The sequence below is a fragment of the Macaca thibetana genome, chromosome 1 (assembly GCF_024542745.1).
Source record: "Macaca thibetana thibetana isolate TM-01 chromosome 1, ASM2454274v1, whole genome shotgun sequence".
Lineage (NCBI taxonomy): Eukaryota > Metazoa > Chordata > Mammalia > Primates > Cercopithecidae > Macaca > Macaca thibetana.
Window position 1 is genome coordinate 188,817,159 of NC_065578.1, and position 17,757 is coordinate 188,834,915.

Sequence of the window (17,757 nt, forward strand, 5' to 3'; positions counted from 1 at the left end):
TACCTTGAGGTTTTTTTCATTTCAAAAAAGGGAAATACAACGACGATACTGCTTATATCAGATGGCTAACTGAAAGGTTAAATGAGATTATATTTATGAAACATTTTGGGAAAAAAATTATAAAGTGTGCTAAAAAATGCCACTATTCACTATTTTTAGCTATAATGGTTCAAGAAAAAAAAAATCTTTTTTTTTTTTTTTAGATAGAATCTCACTCTATCACCCAAGCTAGAGTGCGGTGGCTTGATCTCGGCTCACTGCAACCTCCACCTCCCAGGTTCAAGCGATTCTCGTGCCTGAGTCTCCCAAGTAGCTGGGATTACAGATGTGTGCCATCACATCAGCTAATTTTTGTATGTTTAGTAGAGACAGGGTTTCACCATGTTGGCCAAGCTGCTCTCAAACTCCTGACCTCAGGTGATCTGCCCTCCTCGGTCTCCCAAAGTGCTGGGATTATAGGCATTAGCCACCACACCCAGCCAGAGAAAAAAAAAATCTTAAACTAGGTTTTAATCAGAGAAGAATGGTTACCCGACTGATTTAAGATTAATTCATATAACTTCTCTTGGGCCTGTATCTGCATATCAATAAAAGGGGATAGAATTTATTAATGGTCTAACTAATAAGGCTTTTATAAGGATAAAATCAGAAAGTATTTGGAAATAACCTGATAAACTATAAATGTCTATGAAATATAAATGAGTATTCTTATTATTATAAATTGTATTTTCTATTCCTAAAAACTGTTTTTGGAAGTTGGTGGAATGTTTAAAAAAAATCTACTTAAATCTTGATGATCCCTATTAATCAAGCACAGGTAGCCTAGATACAAGACAATTCTTACCCAATAGGCAGAGAAGAATTTCTGGATTGCTTCATGTATAATATATATAAAATAGAAGAAACCACAGAATCAGTGCAAAATGAAAATACAGGGCCCTTGTTCAAAAGTCATTAAGCATATCAAGACAGCAATAGCGGAACATTTAATGAAACACAAGATCTTTCTAAGTACAGGTCCCTATGCAATCACATAGGTCACATGCCTATGAAACCAATCCTGGAATGATAATAAACTTTCACTAGAGGCTGGGCATGTTAGCTCACACTTGTAATCCCAGCACTCTAAGAAGCTAAGGCAGGCAGATCACCTGAGGTCAGGAGTTTGAGACCACCCTGGCCAACATGGCGAAACCCTGTCTCTACTAAAAATACAAAATTAACTGGGCGTGGTGGCACATGCCTGTAATCCCAGCTACTCAGGAGGTTGAGGCAGGAGAATTGCTTGAACCCGGGATGCAGAGTTTGCAGGGAGCCGAGATCGTGCCACCATACTCCAGCCTGGGCAACAGAGTGAGACTCCGTCTCAAAAACAAAAACAAACAAAACAAACAAACAAACAAAAATCACAAACTTTCATCAGAAAGTATGAAGACCAGAGGGCAGCAGAACGTTTTCAAAATGCTGAAAGCAAAAACTGTCAACCCAGCAGTCCAGTGAAAACACCCTGCAAGAATAAAGAATAAAGGCAAAATAAAGACATGTTCAAATAAAGGAAAACTAAGAGAAGTTTTCACCAACAGACCTGAACCATAAGAAGTGCTAAAAAAAATTATTTCAGGCTCAAGAGAAATGACAGCAGAGAGAAACTCAGATCTTTAGGAATGAATGAAGAACACTGAAAATAGTAAAAAATCTGGATTTTATTCTACATCCTGAATATGTCACTGAAACGTTTTTAAAAAGGGTTCTTTGGCTGCACTGTAGAGAACAGGCTATAGGGAAGGAGTGTGTAAAAAAACAAAGATGGAAATGTGAATACCATTTTGAAAGCTGTTGTTGCCTAGGAAAAAGATGTACCTAAGACTCTAACAGTAGCAAAGAAGATGGAGAAAGCCCATGTTTGAATCCCAGTTGTAACATAAGCCTATGCTCTTTCCAAACACAGTGGACTATCCTTCAACATAAAAAAAATATGAAGTATCATCTCAGTTTGTGATAGTAGCAGAAGATGAAGCTTAGCTTATCTTCATTCTGTCCTAGAAGGGTCCCTAGAAACACATTCACATCATTAAATACTTTTGTAAAATTTGCACCCACACCCACAAAAGGTTCTTGTCCTTAAAGAGCTGTTGCCTCCAAATTATATAAGCTTCACGTCCTATAAAACCTGAATCCACACTGCATACTCAAACAAAACTAAGCAGCATATTAGGAATGCATATTAGGAATGATGTTAAAGGCTAGTTTATAAACTCTCTTGATAATTTAGAATAATACTAGAGATGTCTTAAATGATGAATGTCATTTAAAAAGCACCCCAACAAATTAAATTAGTTAACATTCAACCTAATGTTCTCTAAGTCAATAATCTAGATTAGCAAATTGTATGTTCAAGATTCATATCATTATCTCAATGTCAGTAATCAACTATATCATGAATAACATCTTAACTCTCTTTCTTCTTGGGAATGATTTCTAAAAGATCGTGCAAATAAAGAGGCTGAGTCAAAGCTTTTAGTATGTGCCACTACATTTCCATAGCAAAAACACTGGCCAGTTTTCCCAGAGGGCTGTTTGTCACAATACCTTTCTAGCTTTCTGGTTACATCTCTATCCATTAAAAAAAAAAAAAAAAAAAAAAAAAACCAAGGAGGTTGGGCCTCTAAGAACCTTAAACTCTGTGTTAAACTACTAGCTCCATGATAGAACATTTTAAATTAATGTGGTTGGCTTTTTCATTAAAGCCCTCTTCTCTTAGTATAACCCGAGAGAAGGAATGGGAAACAAAACTTATCTTCCTAGGAAGTAAAATGTATTATGGTTTTAACTGTGTTGAATATTAATAGTATAAGAATGAAGATTCAAGAAGTAAAATCTAATTCTTGTTTCTTGGGCTCAAATGGAAAATCTAAATGCCTCTATACATGTGAAAAGTTAAAGAAGCCTGAATCAAAAATGAAAGTGGACAGCCAAAACCCGAGAGAAAAAAAATTCAGAAGAATCATCTTCTACTTCTTTGATTCTCTGACTTTTCTTCCTACTTTCACATCACATAAAAGACAAATGTCAGATGATTTAGTTGTTACATAAAGCATAAATTAAGAAAAAATAACTTAAACCTTATAAGGCAAGTATCTTTAGCCCACTTTCATAGTTCATTTTATATTTATTTACATAATATTCTTTTGATAGTGAACTGTAACTATTTTAAGTTTTAAATTATATTATCTGTCCATCTTTTTAGAGTAACAAATTATGCCATGAACTCTCTATTACGATGAAAGCAAACCATAGTTACAGAAAATTTCAAAAACTGTTTTATAGAAAATAGTAAGATATAGTGTAAATTTTTAGACTATTTATTTTCTTAAAACTAAACTGAGCGAGAAATAATCTCATGAATTCACTGAGCTAATAATAATCCAAAAAATATTTTAGAAACATTCTAGAGTTTACAGTCGATGATCTAGACCCTTGGTTCAAAGTGAGATCCATAACTAGTAGTAGTGTTGACATCGCCTGATAACCTGTTCAAAATGAGAATCCCAAGTTCTATCCCAGACCTACTGAATTTGCATTTTAACAAGATCCGTAGGTGGTTTTAATGCACATTAAATTTTGAGATCTGTCCTAGGTAATGTTTCTGACAAATAAAAGGTAGCAGTAAAATTAAAACTGAATATAAATAAACCAAGAATAGATTATCAAAAACTAAGTGCTCTAATCATTAAATCAAGACTTGAATGAAGGGAGATATGGAATTGGTACCTTAGATTGCATTCTTAATTATTTATTTAGCGAAGGCGTCTCACTCTGTTGCCCAGGCTGGAGTGCAGTGGCACAATCTCGGCTCACTGCAACCTCTGCCTCCTAGGTTCAAGCGATTCTCCTGCCTCAGCCTCCTAAGCAGCTGGGATTACAGGTGCACGCCACCACACCTGGCTAATTTTTGCATTTTAGTAGAGACAGGGTTTCAGCATATTGGCCAGGCTGGTCTTGAACTCCTGACCTCAAATAATCCACCTGCCTCAGCCTCCCAAAGTGGTGGGATTATAGGCATGAACCACTGCACCCGGCCTGTATTCCAAAATTTAGACGCTACACAGGATTAAAATGACAAAATGTTGGCATATCATTTTCCTGCCATATTTTCATGAGACTAAGGACTCATTAAAAATTGCTTGGAGTGGCCCTGAAGCATCATAGAATCCTTAAAGAACCTTTAAGATCACCAAGGTAAGACATGCGTTTCCCTCAAATTTCAATGACACCCCACTGCTGCAGGCATTCTTACAGAGTATCTCTATCCAGGATAAAAAGACATCATCATCATTTAACTGTAACCATTCTATCAAAGCATTAATGTGCCATCACAGGAACCTTACATTCAAGAATTATCCAGTGACTTAAGACACCACTGAACTGGTCCAAACTGGATAGAATTTAGCAACAAGATAATTTTTCCTCTTATATGGTAAAAAATCATTCTACATTGAGTTCCATAAACAATATCTGTGGAAATAATATCTACTACCACACTGAAACTGAACATGACATGTTACCTTAGGAAAGGAGGTAATTCAAGTATCAAACTGGAATCAGTGCAGCATCATTTTGGAGTGATGTACAGCTTTCATCCATTGCCTCATGTACACCAAGGAAGACAGGTACTAAGCATCGGTAAGCAACACAACCAAAAAGCAAAACAAGTTCTGCATATGTGCGGTCATGCCTCAGCATTCAAAATTTCACCTCTGGAGAGCCAATAAGTTGCCTCTTAGTGTTTAGTCTGTGGAAATACTATTAATGGAAACTTTGATAAGCTTGCAATTTTATCACAATATAAAAAAATTCTCTATAATATTATGCTTCAAGTAATGTTCAGTGGAAAACATTAAAAAAAGAGTTAGAAATCACAGATAAACTATTAGTAACTCCCATTTGTATTTCCAGTTCTAAAACACATTTTCTATTTGACTTGGGCTGGGTAATTAAGCTTTTAGACTTCTGTGTTAACTGTAATATTATTATTTGAAATCAATATAGTCCACTAATGAGTCACAAAAATAAATTAATATGTGATTCTTAAAATGACTGTGTTAAATACACACACAACAACACTTCCAGTAAGGTGAGCACTTGAGTAATTAAGTTATAGCAATTAATACAAATCTATATACCCAAAGTTTAAAACAAACTATTAAAAAAAATAAGCCCAGAGATATAAAACCTGAATAAAACCCATGGCTTTAACACTGTTCTGGTTCAAGATACTGTCTTGTTTCCGTCAGATGCATCACATATAAAATAAGTTGGGCATTTAATAACTTTCTTCCTTTGTTTAAACAAACAAGCCAATAGAACTGCAAATACCTATTAAAAAGCAACTACCCCCAACATTCACAAGATTGTTTGCCCTACCTAAGAGTGCCATGAAGTCTGTAAACATTAGACTATATTGCAGCATCATTTGTACAAGATTTAGCACCTTAAACTATAACTGATTTGAAATATTACAATAGCACAGAATAAATCCCCAAAAGGCCACAATTCAGATTGGCTTTATAAAAATATGCTCAGAGTATGTGCATTATGTGTCGGTGGTTGGGGACAGAATGGTGGGAAGGATACAAGAAGAGTAAGTTACAATTCCAGTCTTCACTGAGAATAGCTTTCCAGTTCTTACTAGGTTGGTGCAAAAGTAATTGCGGTTTTTGCCATTGAAAGTAATGCCAAAAACCTTCCTAATTCATCCAACTACTTGCTTATTTTAGAAACTAATTAACTTGTGATAGTGTATATGTATTAGGTTAAATATCAAAAAGGAAAAGGTAAAATTAACAAAAGCAACATCAAGAACAATTATAAAATTCTCATTAATAATTTATAATCAATTCCCATTTGGTAAATTAAGAAACACCTCAAACCCTAGATACAATAATCATCTTACAAACACAAACCAGCTTGGGAAATAACACATATAACACATATGTAATGCACATACTCTTGTTAAGTTAAAATACTCTCTTATACAGTAATTCTCTAAGACTTTAGTTAAGTCAAATAAACTAGTAAGTTAACATAAATGTCAATATGATGTACTTCAAATAACTCACTAATAGTTACATTTTTAAATTTTCATCTTGCATGACAAACACGTTTGTTTATATATATTTACATACACACTCAAATGCTATCTACTAGGATTATATTTAAGCAGCATGACTTGTTCCAGGATTTAAAATGTGGTAAGATTAGAAGAAACCTTCCAGATTGACCAAAATATTCTAGCCCAATATTATTGTTTTTATGTTAATTTACACTCAACAAGTCCTTTAATATTAATTTAATATTACAGTTTATCACTACAAAATAAGCTCTGCTAAAAATCCTTAAATTACTTCTTTTAATTGGGACATAAGCAGTTAAACAATGATGCTACAAGATGGAGTCCAAGTAGCCAGGTCTACAGTTTGTTTCTATGGAATAGCCCAAGCAGGCAGCTGATGAGCAGTTTCCTTTTCAGTAAGAGTTGTTTCCTGATTAATTAGTCCCAGAACACTTAATACAAGACTACAGTGTGCCACTGGGATGAACAACTATTCTCTTCATAGTAATAGTTAAGCATAATCTTTTTCCTAGTATTAAGCTCAATCTATTTTTTCTCCAAATGGGATACGGTCTGTCACAGCAGAAGTGAGTTGGAAAAACTGCAGCTTACAGCAAGAGACATATAATCAGGCCAAACAGGAAAAAAAAAAAGTATGTAGATATATGTATATGTAAATTATCTAGGGATATTCCTTAAGTACTTAATTTAAGGTTCTGGTATAGTTTATGCAGAAAATCTTGATTTTAAATAATATAAAATAAAGATCAATAAGCATTTTGAATCCAAGGTCAAATTCATAGGACTGAATGAGTCAAAAATTGTGTGAACATACCCAAATCACCCCTGCAAATACTTGAGCTTTGAAAATAAGATCTGAGGTCCCTGGAAAGTAAAGAAAGCAAGCTACAGTAACATCGATTAAAGAATCCCTATGAAGAAATGGAGCCTTACTTAGAATATCTAAATACCAACTAGACAGATGGGTAGAAAAATTAAGATAAGCTTTCAATCCAAAATTGCCATGCTACTTCACACCAGAACTGAAGATATAAAAAGAAAAATGAAAACTGTTCCTTTTCACATCATTTTTGCAGGTATCAAGGTAGAAGCGTCACGATGCTGTCTTCAAAAAATCTGTCACCTATTAAAAGATTAAGCAGTTTTCATAAACATGTCAGAGATCAGCTTCTCAAAGTGCAAAAGTGACTGAATTATCCTGACTTCAGTAACAATTAAAGCTCTCTCCTATGAAAAAAAGTATGCATATCCATGATATTCCAATCCAGCAACAAAAAAATTCTTAGCAACTTTTACTGAGCCTATTCATCACTTATTAGGAATAAAAATGTTTGTATGTAGAAAATTGAAGTCTATTATGTGCGTTTAATGGAAGTATTACTTATAAACTGTTAATCTAGAAAACGTAAAGATTTAATAGAGGGAAAAAGGAACTGAATAAAGAATCCTAAAAAAAATGATATAATTATTATTTTAACATTGCAACGTATTGAATTAATTGAAATAGTTTGAAACAATCTAATGAATAACGTTAAAAGAACAATATATTAATTAAATCACAAGCCAGTTTATGGAATAAAGCTTTAAAGTCTAAAAAGATTTTACGGTATCAATAATATCCCCAACATGGTATTTACACAGAATATTTTTAATGAAGCTCAAGAAATTTCACAGAAGAACTGAATTTTTCCAAGACCAACAATAATCTTAAATTTACTCAGTGGCTTTCCATTAAATGGTTTTTCCATTTTTTTTTCTATTTGACAGAAAAAGGCAGTAAAAACTAGGAAACCAGTTTTCAATAGATGTATGATAGGTCATATTTTGAGGTGTGCATATTAGCAACTACGTTTCTATTTCATAAGTAATAAGTAAAATGAAGTAATTATAGTGAAAAAAAAACTAGTTTGCATCTGGTCCCTAGGAACTACTCATTAAATGTGGTGAAAAAAAGTAAGACTTCAATTAATTAGCTATTGTATATAACTTAAAAGTTTTCTACCAAAATTTATATAACTTCAAATCAAAATCAAATTCTTCAATCACAGTGCCATAGAAAATTAACTTCTCCTTTTAAAAAATATCATGGAGCACTAAGTTTAATTCATATAGTCATTCAATGCTTATTTATTAAGGGCTAGTACCAGGCTCTGGGCATATAAAGTACAACGAAAGAACACAGTTTCTCTGTGATGACATAGCCCACTATCCTGTCAATTTAAAAACCAACTAAAAGTCATACAACTGAAAAGCAGACTAATCTGAGAAACTGAAAGGGAAAGTAAAATCCAGCAAATAAAAAACAACACATAATGAATATCACTTTTCAGAACTACAGTTGACCCCTGAACAACATGGGTTTGAAATAAATGCATCCAAGTACATGTGGATTTTTTTCAAAAACTATTATTGGAAAATTTTTTGAAGATCTGTGATAACATGAAAAACATGCAAACCGTGTGGCCTAGAAATATCAAAAAAATTAAGAAAAAGTTATCTCATGGATGCATGAAATATATGTAACTACTAGTCTGTTATAATTCACTGCCATAAAAATATACAAATCTATCGTTAAAAATTATAATTTATAAAAACGTACATATACAAACACAGACCATACATGGTGCCATTCACAGTTGAGAGAAATTTAAGTGCCTGCCGTCAGGGGACGTGTGGGCAGATGTGCTGGTCTAGCTCTTCCCTTCATGGCATCTGTCCTATGGTAGCTAAGCAGGGAGCTCAGACCACTGTGCATTCAAAGAATCAGTACACTGCCTGACACAACAGAGAGCTTCTGAAAATAAGTAAGAATCAAATATATACCCAACTGCATTGGCCGCCTAGCACCATCTACTGGCTTGTACATTAAACTGCACAGCCCCATATAAAACCTGCCCAAAGAAGAGCATAGGGCTATAGAAGCAAAGCCAAAAGACCCTAACCAGAATTCTCTGCAGTCTCACCCATAGAGAAAGGGTAGGTGGTGGGGGGGGTGCAGAAATAATAAAATAACATTATAGGAAAATGAAGAAAGAAAAAAATCCTATCTGCGAAAAAATAGTGACAAAAATTAGAAGTGCCAGTGTCTTCAGATGAGAAGGAACCACTACAAGAATTCTGACACCATGAAAAATCTCAATGTAGTGGCACTACCAAAGGATTGTCTTAGAGCTGTCAAGCAATGGTCTCCAACTAAAATGGAAACCCAGAAATGACAGAAAGAATTCAAAGCATGGATTGCAAGGAAGCTCAATGAGATCCAAGACAAGGTTGAAAATCGACACAAAGAAACGTCTAAAGCAAGCCAGGAAATAAGAGAAGAGAGAATATCTTTAAAAATAAATCAGTGAGAGCTTCGGTCATTTAAAAATTCACTTAAGGAATTTCAAAATACAATTGAAAGTATTAGCAACAGAAGAGACCAAGCCGAGGAAAGAATCTCAAAGCTTGAAGACCAGTGTTTTGAACTAATACAGTCAACAAAAATAAAGAAAAAAGAATTTTTAAAAATGAACAAAGTCTTTGATAAAAATAGGATTATGTAAAATGACCACATCTATGAATTACTGGCATTCCTGAGAAAAGAGAAAAAGTAAACAACCTGAAAAATATATTTGAGTGAATAATTCAAGAAAACTTCCCTAATCTTGCTAGAGAGGTAGACATCCAGATACAAAAAATCTAGAGAACATATGTGAGATACTGCACAAAATGAACATCACCAGGTTATATAGTCACAAGACTATCCAAGCTTAATGCTAAAGAAACAAATTTCAAAGACAGCTAGAGAGAAAGGTCAGATCACGTACAAAGGGAATCCCATCAGGCTAACAGTAGACTTCTCATCAGAAACATTACAAGCCAGGAAAGATTGGGGCCTATTTTCAGCATTCTTAAAGAAAAAAAAATCCAACTAAGAATTTCATATTCTGCCAAACTAAGCTTCATAAGCAAAAGAGAAATAAAACCTTTTCCAGACAAGCAAGTGCTAAGGGAATTCATTACCACTAAACCAGTCCTACAAGGGATCCTTAAGATATTTCTATACATGGAATCAAAGGAAAGATACCTCCTACTCAAAAACACACTTAAATACATAGCCCACAGACTCTATCAGGAAACAACACAATAGAAACTACAAAGCAACCAGCTAACAACTTTATGATAGCATCGAAATCTCACATTATCAATATTAATGTTGAGTGTAAATAGTCGAAATACCCCACTTAAAAGGCACAGAGTCACAAGTTGGATAAAAAGATCCATACATCTGCTGTCTTCAAGAGACCCATCTCACGCATAATAACACCCAAAGCCTCAACATAAAGGGATGGAGGAAGATCTACCATGCAAATGGAAAACATAAATGGGCAAGGGTGGCTATTCTTGTATTAGATAAAACAGACTTTAGGCCAACAAAAGTAAAAGTGAACAAATATAAAGGTATTACATAATGATAAAGAGTTCAATTCAACAAGAAGACTTAACTATCTTAAATATATACACGCCCAAGTTTGGGGTATAAACAAGTATGTCTATTCCTACGAAAAGACTTAGCCACACAGTCATAGTGGGGAACTTCAACACCCCACTGACAGCATTAGACACATCATCAAAGCAGAAAACTAACAAAGAAATCCTGAACTTAAACTTGACATCTGTCCAATTGGACCTAATAAACATCTACAGGATACTCTACCCATCAACCACAGAATATATATCTTTCTCATCTACACAGAGAACATACAACAAGATCAATCACATGCTCAGCAACAATATGAGTCTCAATATATTTTTTTAAAAGTCTACAAACCATACTCTTGGATCAGAGTGGAATACAAATAGAAATCAGTATCAAAAAGCTCTCTCAAAATCACACAGTTACATAGAAATTAAATGACCAGCTCCTGAATGACTTTTGGGTAAACAATGAAATTAAGGCAGAAATTTAAAAATACTTTGAAGTAAATAAAATCAGAGTCAGCATCAACCTGATACCAAAACCTGGCAAAGACACAAAAGAAACAGAAAACTATAGCCCAATATCCCTAGTGAATATAGATGGAAAAATCCCCAACAAAATACTAACAAACCAAATTCAACAGCATATCAAAAATTTAATAAATTTGAATGAACACATAAACAGAATCAAAAACAAAAACAAAAGCCATGTGGTCATCTCAATAGATGTGAAAAAAGCTTTTGATAAAAATCCATCACCCCTTCATGATAAAAATGCAAGAAACTAGGAATCAAAGGAACATACCTCAAAATAACAGGAACCATTTATGACAAACCCACAGCAAACATCATACTAAACAGGTAAAAACTGAAAGCATTCCCCTTGAGAATGAACGAGACAAGGATGCCCACTCTCATCACTCCTATTCAACATAGTAATGGAAGTCCTAGCCAGAGTAATCAGGCAAGAGAAAGAAAGGCATCCAAATTGGAAAAGAAGAAGTCAAATGATCTATCTTCACTGATGATGTGATCCTATACTAGAAAACCCTGAAGACTCTGTCAGAAGGCTCCTGGAACTGATAAATGACTTCAGAAAAGTTTTAAGATACAAAATCAGCATACAAAAATCAGTAGCATTTCTATATAGCAATACCGTTGAAGCTGAGAGCCAAATCAAGAACACAATCCCACAATTAGCCACACACACACACAAAAATATACCTAGGAATACATCTAAACAAGGAGGTAAAAGATTTCTACAAGGAGAACTACAAAACATTGCTCAAATAAATCTGAAATGAGAGAAACAAATAAAAAAAATTCCATGATCATGGATTGGAAGAATCGATTTCATTAAACTGGCCACACTGCCCAAAGAAAGCAAGAGATTGAATGCTATTTCTATTTAACTACCAACATTAGTTTTCAAAGAACTAGAAAAAAACTATTCTAAAATTCATATGGAACCAAAAAAGGGCCCAAATAGCCAAAGCATTCTAAGCAAAAAGAATAAAGCTGAAGGCATCACATTACCTGACTTCCTATTATATATAAGGCTACAGGAACCAAAACAACATGATAATTGGTACAAACACGGATACATAAACCAACAAAATAAAGAACCCAGAAATAAAGCCACACACCTATAGCCATCTGATCCTCAACAAAGTCAACAAAAATAAGCAATAGGGAAAGGACTCCCTATTCAATAAATGGTGAAAAGACTTAGCCACACATTATCCCTGCTATTACGGGATAGCTGGCTAGCCATACGCTAAAGAAAGAAACTGGACCCTTATCTGTCACCATATACAAAAATTAACTCAAGATGAATTAAAATTTTAAATGTAAGACCTCAGCCAGGCACGGTGGCTCGTGCCTGTAATCCCAGCACTTTGGGAGGCCGAGGCGGGTAGAGCACGAGGTCAGGAGATCGAGACCATCCTGGCTAACATGGTGAAACCCCGTCTCTACTAAAAATACAAAAAAATTAGCTGGGCATAGTGGCAGGTGCCTGTAGTCCCAGCTACTCGGGAGGCTGAGGCAGGAGAATGATGTGAACCCAGGAGGCAGAGCTTGCAGTGAGCCGAGATTGTGCCACTGCACTCCAGCATGGGCGACGAGTGAGACTCCGTCTCCAAAAAATAATAAATAAATTAAATGTAAGACCTCAAACAATAAAAATCTGGAAGAAAACCTAGGGAACACCATTCCGGATATCAGCCTTGGGAAATAATTTATCAGGAGAACCTGCTCCCAATATTTCACCGTAGGTACTTTCTATTTTCCCTAAGTGTTGGCTGGTCTGAGAAATAAAGAGAAAGAGTACCAAGAGAGGAATTTTACAGCTGGGCCTCCAGGGGTAACATCACGTATCGGTAGGATCGTGATGCCCACCTGAGCCGCAAAACCAGCAGGTTTTTATTAAAGACTTCAAAAGGGGAGGGGATATACAAACAGGGAGTAGGTCACAAAGATCGCATGCTTCAAAAGGCAAAAAGGAGAACAAAGATCACATGCTTCTGCAGCCAATACAGATCACAAGGCAAAGGGCAAAGCAAAGATCACAAGGCAAAGGGCAAAATCAAAAACTCCTGATAAGGGTCTATGCTCAGTTGTGCATGTATTGTCTTGATAAACATTTTAAACAACAGAAAACAGGATTTGAGAGCAGAGAACCGGTCTGACCTCAAATTTACGAGGGTGGGGTTTCCCAAACCTAGTAAGCCTGAGGGTACTGCAGGAGACCAGGGCGTATTTCAGTCCTTATTTCAACAGCACAAGACAGACACTCCCAGAGCAGCCATTTATAGACCTCCCCCGCAGGAACGCATTCCTTTCCCAAGGTCTTAATTATTAAATCTCCTTGCTAGGAAAAGAATTCAGTGATATCTTCCCTACTTGCACATCCATTTATAGGCTCTCTGCAAGAAGAAAAATACGGCTCAATTCTGCCTGATCCTGCAGACAGTCAGACCTTATGGTTGTCTTCCCTTGTTCCCTGAAAATTGCTGTTATTCTGTTCTTTTTCAAGGTGCACTGATTTCATACTGTTCAAACACACGTTTTACAATCAATTTGTACAGTTAGATACAATTATAGTGGTCCTGAGGTGACGTACATCCTCAGCTTACAAAGATAACAGGATTAAGAGATTAAGACAGGAGTAAGAAATTATAAGAGTATCATTTGGGAACTGATAAATGTCCATGAAATCTTCACAATTTATGTTCAAAGACTGCAGTAAAGACAGGCATAAGAAATTATTAAAGTATTAATTTGGGGAACTGATATATGTCCATATTAAAATGAAATCTTCACAATTTATGTTCCTCTGCTGCAGCTCCAGCCGGTCCCTCCATTCGGGATCCCTGACTTCCCGCAACAATAATTTATGACTAAGCCCTCAAAAACAATTGCAAGAAAACAGAAATTAACAAGTGAAACCTAATTAAACTGAAGAGCTTCTGCACAGGAAAAGAAACCATCAACAGAGTAAATAGAAAACCTACAAAATAGGAGAACATATTCAGAAACTATGTATCTGACAAAGGTCTAAAATTCAGAATCTATAAGGAACTTAAAAAATTCAACAAGCACAAAACAAATAACACCATTAAAGAGCAGGCAAAAGATATGAAGAGACACTTCTCAAAAGAAGACAAACAAGCAGCCAACAAACATGAAAAATGCTCAACATCACTAATTTGAGAAAGGCAAATCAAAACCACAATGAGAAACTATCTCATACTAGTCAAAATGGTTATTACTAAAAAGTCAAAAAAACAACAGATGCTGGCAAGGCTACAGAGAAAGGGGAATTAACACGTAGACACTGCTGGTGGGAATGTAAATTATTACAGCCACTGTGGAATGCACTTTAGAGATTTCTCAAATAACTACCATTCTACCCAGTTCAACCCAGCAATCCTATTACTGGGTATATACCCAAAAGAAAACAAATATTTCTATCGAAAAGACACATGTTCGCATGTTCACTGCAGCACTATTCACAATAGCAAAGACATGGAGTCAACCCAAGTGCCCATCAACAGTGGATTGGAAAAAGAAAATGTGGTACATATACACCATAGAATACTATGCAGTCACAGAAAAGAATGAAATCATGTCCTATGCAGCAACGTGGATGCAGCTGAAGGCCATTATCCTAACCAAATTAACATAAAAACAGAAAACCAAGTACCATATGTTCTCACTTATGAGTGGGAGATAAACATTGGGTACTCACGGACATAAAGATGGCAACAACAGACAATGGAGACTAACAGAAGCAGGAAAGAGACAAGGGTTGAAAAACTAAGTACTGGGTACTATGCTCGGTACTCGAATGACAGGATCATTCACACCCAAAATTTCAGCATCATACAATACATTCAGGTAACAAAACTGTATATGTACCCCCTGAATCTAAAATAAAATTTGAAAAACAAAAAACAAACATAAAGATGCAGTATTACATCAAAACTACATAAAGTTAAATGTAGTACATACTACGCAACTGCAAAATTTTCAACCCCATCTCAGGTTGCTATTGTGGTGAGTATATCTGCTTGAAATGCTGGGTAATGCTAATCATCTCCATGTGAGCAGTTCATCTCTCCAATACATTTTATTGTTGTAAAAAGTGATCACGTATTTCTCATTGTTTAGTGCAATACCATAAAACTTGAATAACACCATGGGACCCATATGAAGTGCCACTAGTGAAGCTGAAAGTGCTTTCAAGAAGCACAGAAAAGTCACATTACAAGAAAAAGCTGAATTCTGAATAAGTACCACAGATTGAAGTCTGCAGCTGTGGAGGTCCACCACTTTGAGATAAATGAATCCAGCAAAAGGACCATAGTAAAAAATAATGATAATAATAATAATTAAAGAGGAAATTCATGAAGCTGTCAATGCAGCTACATCAGCACTTATATTATGCATAATATAAGATACATGTTAACTGTCTATGTTATTGGTAAGGCTTCCACTCAACAATAGGCTATTAGTAGTTAGGTTGGGGGGAGCAAAAGGTTATACACAATTTTTCAACTGCCTTGACGTGGAAGCCGGCCGCTAACCCCTGCATTCTTCAAGAGTCAACTCTACATTTTGGACAATTAAGAAACGGAGGCAAGTAAAAAAGAAAATTGAAGACATAATGGAGAGACAAAAAAAAAAAAAACAAAGACACAAAGATGAAAGAAGATAATGAGAAACAGATTCATGAAGCAATCAAATAAGAGGCTACAAAATGGAACTGTTACCAAAACATGTGCAGAAATGTGTAACATGTTGGGGCAAGAGGCAGGAAGACAGACTTTTGATATCTGCCTCATGGGAATCAGCTGCCTATCCCTTTTTTCACCTCAGCCCTAATCAATAGTAAACACATCTAAACATAAATTTCATAAATTTAAATGGAAAAGTAAATAAAAGACAAAGCAAAATCCCTAGAGAAAACTCACCACACCATATTACCCAATGAAACATAAATTAAATATGTTCCAGAAATATGTGCTAACATCAATAAAATTATTATGAAATTGGAATACAGGAGTGTAATCCCAGGCTCTTGAAAATATGAGATTAGGTTGGTGCAAAAGTAATTGTGGGTTTTGTCATTTAAAATGGGAAATGGCACAATCACAGCTCATTACAGCCTCCTGGGCTCAAGTGATCTTCCCACCTCAGCCTCCCGAGTATCTGTAACTATAGGCATGTGGCACCACACCCAGATAATTTTTGTATTTTTTGTACAGACAGGGTCTTTAACTCCTGGACTCAAGAGATCTTCCTGCCTTGGCTTTCAGAAGTGTTGAGATTACAAGCATGAGCCACCATGCCCAAGCAAGTACTGATTTTATTACTGATTAATGCCTACCAAACTACACAAGGTGATGACAAAGAACAGAGCAGTCGTATAATTAAGCAATTCTCTGACTCTCAGTGAAATCTAGTATTGAGTGTTGTTTGACTAACATTGTCTTACATTTTTAAAAAGTAAACCATGTAAGCCATGAAATGATCTACGCTCAACAATAACCTCTAACTTCTTTCTTCAAAACAGTATAATCCTACTCTAATTCCATAATACGAAAATGAAGGTAATATTAAAAAGTTATATCTTCCTTAATTTACCTGAAAACTATGAAACACATTTGAAGGATAACAAAAACTATATTTGTTACTAATAATAGAATGTATCACTTAAGTACATGAAAATACTTAGAGTATGTTTTAAAATTTTTATACAGTGTTGGAGAGTTGAGAAGAAAACTGTTAGTTCTCAAATTCACATATAATTATAGTTTTTATACATGTAGATATCACTATAGACAGACAGTAAATGAAAGATCTCAAAGGATGGGGATCAAGAAAATTTGATTTAAATCATTCTGTAAAAAAAAATCACAAGCAAATGTATAATTATGCAAGAAAAGAGAAAATAAATTGTATATTTTCTTAAAGAATCTCTTTCATTAATTCTTAAGGTTTTTTTTCTTTTCTTTTTTTCTTTTTTTTTTTTTTTTGACATAGGGTCTCACTCTGTTACCCAGGCTGGAGTGCAGTGGTGTGATCTTGGCTCACTGCAATCTCTGTCTCCCGGGCTCAAGTGATCCTCCCGCCCCAGCCTCCCAAGGAGCTGGGACTACCGAGCATGTGCCGCCACACCCAGCTAATTTTTGTATTTTTTGTAGAGACAGGGTTTTACCATGTGGCCCAGGCTGGTCTCGAACTCCTAGGCTCAAGCAATCAGCCCGCCTCAGCCTCCCAAAGTGCTGGAATTATAGGTGTGTGCCACTGCACCCAGCCAATTCTTAGTTTATTTTAATAAAGGCCTTCCAGTACCTACATATTCAAGGCATTTACATTACAACATAATGAGTACTCTTTATTCTCCTTGCCTGTCTCATTGTTTTGGTTAGTAAATTTTTAGTAACTATAAATTTCTGATGAGATCTTTGTAAATTTTATATTTATATCAGTAATGTGGTTTTTATACAACAGCCTGTGGTTTTTATAAATACCAATGGTACAGACACAGCTGGAATAACCTCATTCTATCAAAAAGCTCAATGCCTACACCTAGACAAGGTGACGACAGAGAACAGAGCAGCCATATAATTAAGCAATGCTCTGACTCTCAATGA

The 17,757-nt window shown here is 35.3% G+C and overlaps 3 protein-coding genes across 11 annotated transcripts in view; all 3 read right to left on the reverse strand.

Annotated features, from left to right (window-relative positions):
- The window catches only part of GPR52 (G protein-coupled receptor 52), a 65,971-nt gene extending 50,428 nt beyond the window's left edge, over window positions 1-15,543 (reverse strand). Inside the window, exon 1 of the mRNA XM_050767261.1 lies at window positions 1-15,543. This exon is cut by the window's left edge and continues 37,971 nt beyond it. The gene's annotated coding sequence lies outside the window, so the exon portion shown is untranslated.
- Window positions 1-17,757, reverse strand: part of CACYBP (calcyclin binding protein) — a 753,822-nt gene that overhangs the window by 555,351 nt on the left and 180,714 nt on the right. The window lies entirely within an intron of this gene.
- The window catches only part of RABGAP1L (RAB GTPase activating protein 1 like), a 790,617-nt gene that overhangs the window by 539,385 nt on the left and 233,475 nt on the right, over window positions 1-17,757 (reverse strand). The gene's annotated exons all lie outside the window — the stretch shown is intronic.